The sequence below is a fragment of the Syngnathus floridae genome, chromosome 12 (genome assembly GCF_059516105.1).
Source record: "Syngnathus floridae isolate MCC-2025c chromosome 12, RoL_Sflo_1.0, whole genome shotgun sequence".
NCBI lineage: Eukaryota > Metazoa > Chordata > Actinopteri > Syngnathiformes > Syngnathidae > Syngnathus > Syngnathus floridae.
In genome coordinates this window covers 10,259,234-10,267,365 of record NC_142424.1, presented here as the reverse complement: position 1 = coordinate 10,267,365, position 8,132 = coordinate 10,259,234, and positions in this window count along the sequence as shown.

Here is an 8,132-nt window from a genome sequence, read left to right as displayed (position 1 = left end):
GTCACTTCCGGTTCGATTTGGGGCACTTCCGGTTCATTCTAGGTTCATTGGGAGCACTTCAGGGTCAATCCAAGATGGCCGCCACACTGGAAGTGGGGGTCAAGGGTTGAATTTTGTAAGCATAGTGGAAGTGGGGGTGAAGGGGGTGAATATGGTAAGGATGAGGTGACCAAAGTGAATAAAGTTGGAATGGGTTGAATCGGTTGAAAAATGTAGAAATTAGAGTAGAAAAACCAAATTTTGTAGAATTTGGTTGAATTTCAAAATTGAAAATTTGGAAATTTTGGTAAGTGGGAAGGTGTGGAATAGGTAGGCAAAAGATGAACAGTTGAAAGTTGGAATGGGTTGAATCGGTTGAAAAACGTAGAAGTTAGAGTAGAAAAACGAAATTTTGGAGAATTTGGTTGAATTTCAAATTTGAAATTTTGGAATTTTTGATAGGTGAGAAGTTGTGGAATAGGCAGGCAAAAGATGAACAGTTGAAAGTTGGAATGGGTTGAATCGGTTGAAAAATGTAGAAATTAGAGTAGAAAAACAAAATTACGAAGAATTTGGTTGAATTTCAAATTTGAAAATTTGGAATTTTTTTGTAAGTGGGAAGTTGTGGAATAGGTAGGCAAAAGATGAACAGTTGGAAGTTGGAACGGGTTGAATCGGTCGAAAAATGTAGAAATTAGAGGTGAAAAACAAATTTCGTGAAATTTTGTCGGAATTTTTAACGTGAAAACGTGAAATTTTTGAATTTGGGAATTTTGGGAATGTTGAGAATCATTCCGAATGTGGTTTGAATGTGCTGAATGAGGTGAATTTAAAAGGGGAATGACGTAAATGTGAAATGTCGAATCTGCCATTGAGAATGAATGGGGAAAAATTTGTCGTAAATTCGCGAATTTTGCGAAATCGGAAAATTTTCGGAACGAGAAAAATGGAAGCCCTCATCTCGTGAATATTTGGAATACGTCAAAAGTGGAACGGAGTGAATCGGATGAATTATGTGGAAGAAGAAGCGGGACCAAAAAGTGGCGGGAATAAAATAGAAGAATAATAATAATAACTAGAAAATGCAATTTCTGGAGAAATTGCGTGTGAAGGCGAAGATTTTGAACCACTTCTTGGGGAATGATGCCGAATGATGTTGAAATGAGTTGAATTTCTTGAGAAATGTGGAAAATAGAAGTGTAATACTAAATTTTGGAGAATTTGGTTGAATTTCAAATTTGAAAGTTTGGAATTTTTGGTAAGTGGAAAGTTGTGGAATAGGTAGGCAAAAGATGAACAGTTGAAAGTTGGAATGGGTAGAATCGGTTGAAAAATGTAGAAATGAGAGTAGAAAAACGAAATTAGAAAAATTTGGTTGAATTTCAAATTTGGAATTTTTGGCAAATGGGAAGTTGTGGAATAGGTAGGCAAAAGATGAACAGTTGAAAGTTGGAAAGGGTAGAATTGGTTGAAAAATGTAGAAATTAGAGTAGAAAAATGAAATTTTGGAGAATTTGGTTGAATTTCAAATTTGGAATTTTTGGCAAGTGGGACGTTGTGGAATAGGTAGGCAAAAGATGAACAGTTGAAAGTTGGAAAGGGTAGAATTGGTTGAAAAATGTAGAAATTAGAGTAGAAAAACGAAATTTTGGAAAATTTGGTTGAATTTCAAATTTGGAATTTTTGGTAAACGGGAAGTTGTGGAATAGGTAGGCAAAAGATGAACAGTTGAAAGTTGGAATGGGTTGAATCGGTTGAACAATGTAGAAATTAGAGTAGAAAAATGAAATTTTGGAGAATTTGGTTGAATTTCAAATTTGGAATATTTGGTAAGTGGGACGTTGTGGAATAGGTAGGCAAAAGATGAACACTTGAAAGTTGGAATGGGTAGAATCGGTCTAAAAATGTAGAAATTAGAGTAGAAAAACGAAAATTTGGAGAATTTGGTTGAATTTCAAATTTGGAATTTTTGATCAGTGGGAAGTTGTGGTAGGCAAAAGATGAACAGTTGAAAGTTGGAATGGGTAGAATTGGTTGAAAAATGTAGAAATTAGAGTAGAAAAATGAAATTTTGGAGAATTTGGTTGAATTCCAAATTTGGAATTTTTGGTAAGTGGGACGTTGTGGAATAGGGAGGCAAAAGATGAACAGTTGAAAGTTGGAATGGGTAGAATCGGTTGAAAAATGTAGAAATTAGAGTAGAAAAACAAAATTTAGAAAAATTTGGTTGAATTTCAAATTTGGAATTTTTGGCAAATGGGAAGTTGTGGAATAGGTTGGCAAAAGATGAACAGTTGAAAGTTGGAATGAGTGTAATCGGTTGAAAAATGTAGAAGTTAGAGTAGAAAAACGAAATTTTGGAGAATTTGGTTGAATTTCAAATTTAAAAATTTGGAGTTTTTGGTAGGTGAGAAGTTGTGGAATAGGCAGGCAAAAGATGAACAGTTGAAAGTTGGAATGGGTTGAATCGGTTGAAAAACGTAGAAGTTAGAGTAAAAAAAATTTTTGTAGAATTTGGTTGAATTTCAAATTTGAAAATTTTGAATATTGGGTATGTGAGAAGTTGTGGAATAGGCAGGCAAAAGATGAAGAGTTGAAAGTGAATCGGATGAATTATGTGGAAGAAGAAGCGGGACAAAAAAGTGGCGGGAATAAAATAGAATAATAATAATAATAATAATAATAATAATAGAGAATGGTGTAGAATAACATATGTGTGAAGGCCATCGCCTTCACACAACTAGAAAATGCAATTTCTGGAGAAATTGCGTGTGAAGGCGAATACTTTGAATCACTTCTTGGGGAATGATGCCGAATGATGTTGAAATTAGTTGAATTTCTTGAGAAATGTGGAAAATAGAAGTGTACTACAGAATTTTGGTGAATTTGGTTGAATTTCAAATTTGAAAGTTTGGAATTTTCGGTAAGTGGGAGATTGTGGAATAGGTAGGCAAAAGATGAACAGTTGAAAGTTGGAACGGGTTGAAACGGTTAAATAAAGTAGAAGTTAGAGCAAATCTTGAATCCCCATAGAGAATGAGTGGGAATTAAAAGAAAAAACAATTGCGCCAAAATTTTGCCAAGGTTCACTTTTGGGGTTAAAATGTTGAAACGGGTTCAATCGGACAATAAATGCAAAAGTTAGCGCCTAATGTAGCTATTTAGGGCAGTTAATGTTGAAATAAGGTCACTTCCGGTTTGATTTGGGTCACTTCCGGTCTATTTGGGTCACTTCCGGTTTGAAAAGAGGCACTTCCGGTCTATTTGGGTCACTTCCGGTTTGAAAAGAGGCACTTCCGGTCTAGCTGAGGTCACTTCCGGTTTATTTGGGGTCACTTCCGGTTTAAAAAGGTCACTTCCGGTTTAAAAAGGTCACTTCCGGTTTGATTTGGGGTCACTTCCGGTTTACTTGAGGTCACTTCCGGTTCATTTGGGGTCACTTCCGGTTTGATTTGGGTCACTTCCGGTTCATTTGGGGTCACTTCCGGTTTGATTTGGGTCACTTCCGGTCTATTTGGGTCACTTCCGGTTTATTTGGGGTCACTTCCGGTTTAAAAAGTACACTTCCGGTTTAAAAAGGTCACTTCCGGTTTGATTTAGGGTCACTTCCGGTTTACCTGGGGTCACTTCCGGTTCATTTGGGGTCACTTCCGGTTTGATTTGGGTCACTTCCGGTTTGATTTGGGGTCACTTCCGGTTTACCTGAGGTCACTTCCTGTTTACCTAAGGTCACTTCCGGTTCGAATTGGGGCACTTCCGGTTCATTCTAGGTTCATTGGGAGCACTTCAGGGTCAATCCAAGATGGCCGCCACACTGGAAGTGGGGGTCAAGGGTTGAATTGTGTAAGCATAGTGGAAGTGGGGGTGAAGGGGTGAATATGGTAAGGATGAAGTGACCAAAGTGAATAAAGTTGGAATGGGTTGAATCGGTTGAAAAATGTAGAATTTAGAGTGAAAAAATGAAATTTTGTAGAATTTGGTGTGAATTTCAAAATAAAATTTTGGGAAATTTTGGTAAGTGGGAAGGTGTGGAATAGGTAGGCAAAAGATGAACAGTTGAAAGTTGGAATGGGTTGAATCGGTCAAAGAATGTAGAAATTAGAGGTGAAAAACCAAATTTTGTGAAATTTTGTCGAAATTTTTAACGTGAAAACGTGAAATTTTTGAATTTGGGAATTTTGGGAATGTCGAGAATCATTCCGAATGGGGTTTGAATGTGCTGAATGAGGTGAATTTAAAAGGGGAATGACGTAAATGTGAAATGTCGAATCTGCCATTGAGAATGAATGGGGAAAAATTTGTCGTAAATTCGCGAATTTTGCGAAATCGGAAAATTTTCGGAACGAGAAAAATGGAAGCGCTCATCTCGTGAATATTTGGAATACGTCAAAAGTGGAACGGAGTGAATCGGATGAATTATGTGGAAGAAGAAGCGGGACAAAAAAGTGGCGGGAATAAAATAGAATAATAATAATAATAATAACTAGAAAATGCAATTTCTGGAGAAATTGCGTGTGAAGGCGAATACTTTGAATCACTTCTTGGGGAATGATGCCGAATGATGTTGAAATTAGTTGAATTTCTTGAGAAATGTGGAAAATAGAAGTGTAATACAAAATTTTGGTGAATTTGGTTGAATTTCAAATTTGAAAGTTTGGAATTTTTGGTAAGTGGGAGATTGTGGAATAGGTAGGCAAAAGATGAACAGTTGAAAGTTGGAACGGGTTGAAACGGTTAAATAATGTAGAAGTTAGAGCAAATCTTGAATCCCCATAGAGAATGAGTGGGAATTAAAAGAAAAAACAATTGCGCCAAAATTTTTTGAAATTTGGAACAAAACGATAAAAAACGGCTTCAGGAGGTTCACTTTTGGGGTTAAAATGTTGAAAAGGGTTCAATCGGACAATAAATGCAAAAGTTAGCGCCTAATGTAGCTATTTAGGGCAGTTAATGTTGAAATAAGGTCACTTCCGGTTTGATTTGGGTCACTTCCGGTCTATTTGGGTCACTTCCGGTTTGATAAGAGGCACTTCCGGTCTAGCTGAGGTCACTTCCGGTTTATTTGGGGTCACTTCCGGTTTAAAAAGGTCACTTCCGGTTTAAAAAGGTCACTTCCGGTTTGATTTGGGGTCACTTCTGGTTTACTTGAGGTCACTTCCGGTTCATTTGGGGTCACTTCCGGTTTGATTTGGGTCACTTCCGGTCTATTTGGGTCACTTCCGGTTTGATAAGAGGCACTTCCGGTCTAGCTGAGGTCACTTCCGGTTTATTTGGGGTCACTTCCGGTTTAAAAAGGTCACTTCCGGTTTAAAAAGGTCACTTCCGGTTTGATTTGGGGTCACTTCCGGTTTTATTTGGGTCACTTCCGGTCTATTTGGGTCACTTCCGGTTTGATAAGAGGCACTTCCGGTCTTGCTGAGGTCACTTCCGGTTTATTTGGGGTCACTTCCGGTTTAAAAAGGTCACTTCCGGTTTAAAAAGGTCACTTCCGGTTTGATTTGGGGTCACTTCCGGTTTACCTGGGGTCACTTCCGGTTCATTTGGGGTCACTTCCGGTTTGATTTGGGTCACTTCCGGTTTGATTTGGGGTCACTTCCGGTTTACCTGAGGTCACTTCCTGTTTACCTAAGGTCACTTCCGGTTCGAATTGGGGCACTTCCGGTTCATTCTAGGTTCATTGGGAGCACTTCAGGGTCAATCCAAGATGGCCGCCACACTGGAAGTGGGGGTCAAGGGTTGAATTGTGTAAGCATAGTGGAAGTGGGGGTGAAGGGGTGAATATGGTAAGGATGAAGTGACCAAAGTGAATAAAGTTGGAATGGGTTGAATCGGTTGAAAAATGTAGAATTTAGAGTGAAAAAATTTTGTAGAATTTGGTGTGAATTTCAAAATAAAATTTTGGGAAATTTTGGTAAGTGGGAAGGTGTGGAATAGGTAGGCAAAAGATGAACAGTTGAAAGTTGGAATGGGTTGAATCGGTCAAAGAATGTAGAAATTAGAGGTGAAAAACCAAATTTTGTGAAATTTTGTCGAAATTTTTAACGTGAAAACGTGAAATTTTTGAATTTGGGAATTTTGGGAATGTCGAGAATCATTCCGAATGTGATTTGAATGTGCTGAATGAGGTGAATTTAAAAGGGGAATGACGTAAATGTGAAATGTCGAATCTGCCATTGAGAATGAATGGGGAAAAATTTGTCGTAAATTCGCGAATTTTGCGAAATCGGAAAATTTTCGGAACGAGAAAAATGGAAGCGCTCATCTCGTGAATATTTGGAATACGTCAAAAGTGGAACGGAGTGAATCGGATGAATTATGTGGAAGAAGAAGCGGGACAAAAAAGTGGCGGGAATAAAATAGAATAATAATAATAATAATAATAATAATAATAATAGAGAATGGTGTAGAATAACATATGTGTGAAGGCCATCGCCTTCACACAACTAGAAAATGCAATTTCTGGAGAAATTGCGTGTGAAGGCGAATACTTTGAATGACTTCTTGGGGAATGATGCCGAATGATGTTGAAATGAGTTGAATTTCTTGAGAAATGTGGAAAATAGAAGTGTAATACTAAATTTTGGAGAATTTGGTTGAATTTCAAATTTGAAAGTTTGGAATTTTTGGTAAGTGGGAGGTTGTGGAATAGGTAGGCAAAAGATGAACAGCTGAAAGTTGGAACGGGTTGAAACGGTTAAATAATGTAGAAGTTAGAGCAAATCTTGAATCCCCATAGAGAATGAGTGGGATTTAAAAGAAAAAGCAATCGCGCCAGAAGTTTTTGAAATTTGTAACAAAGCGAAAAAAAACGGCTTCAGGAGGTTCACTTTTGGGGTCAAAATGTTGAAACGGGTTCAATCGGACAATAAATGCAAAAGTTAGCGCCTAATGTAGCTATTTAGGGCAGTTAATGTTGAAATAAGGTCACTTCCGGTCTATTTGGGTCACTTCCGGTTTGATTAGAGGCACTTCCGGTCCAGCTGAGGTCACTTCCGGTTTATTTGGGGTCACTTCCGGTTTAAAAAGGTCACTTCCGGTTTAAAAAGGTCACTTCCGGTTTGATTTGGGGTCACTTCCGGTTTACTTGAGGTCACTTCCGGTTCATTTGGGGTCACTTCCGGTTTGATTTGGGTCACTTCCGGTCTATTTGGGTCACTTCCGGTTTGATAAGAGGCACTTCCGGTCTAGCTGAGGTCATTTCCGGTTTATTTGGGGTCACTTCCGGTTTAAAAAGGTCACTTCCGGTTTAAAAAGGTCACTTCCGGTTTGATTTGGGGTCACTTCCGGTTTACTTGAGGTCACTTCCGGGTCATTTGGGGTCACTTCCGGTTTGATTTGGGTCACTTCCGGTCTATTTGGGTCACTTCCGGTTTGATTAGAGGCACTTCCGGTCTAGCTGAGGTCACTTCCGGTTTATTTGGGGGTCACTTCCGGTTTAAAAAGGTCACTTCCGGTTTAAAAAGGTCACTTCCGGTTTGATTTGGGGTCACTTCCGGTTTACCTGAGGTCACTTCCGGTTTGATTTGGGGTCACTTCCGGTTTACCTGAGGTCACTTCCTGTTTACCTAAGGTCACTTCCGGTTCGATTTGGGGCACTTCCGGTTCATTCTAGGTTCATTGGGAGCACTTCAGGGTCAATCCAAGATGGCCGCCACACTGGAAGTGGGGGTCAAGGGTTGAATTTTGTAAGCATAGTGGAAGTGGGGGTGAAGGGGGTGAATATGGTAAGGATGAGGTGACCAAAGTGAATAAAGTTGGAATGGGTTGAATCGGTTGAAAAATGTAGAAATTAGAGTAGAAAAACCAAATTTTGTAGAATTTGGTTGAATTTCAAAATTGAAAATTTGGAAATTTTGGTAAGTGGGAAGGTGTGGAATAGGTAGGCAAAAGATGAACAGTTGAAAGTTGGAATGGGTTGAATCGGTTGAAAAACGTAGAAGTTAGAGTAGAAAAACGAAATTTTGGAGAATTTGGTTGAATTTCAGATTTGAAATTTTGGAATTTTTGGTAGGTGAGAAGTTGTGGAATAGGCAGGCAAAAGATGAACAGTTGAAAGTTGGAATGGGTTGAATCGGTTGAAAAATGTAGAAATTAGAGTAGAAAAGCGAAATTACGAAGAATTTGGTTGAATTTCAAATTTGAAAATTTGGAAT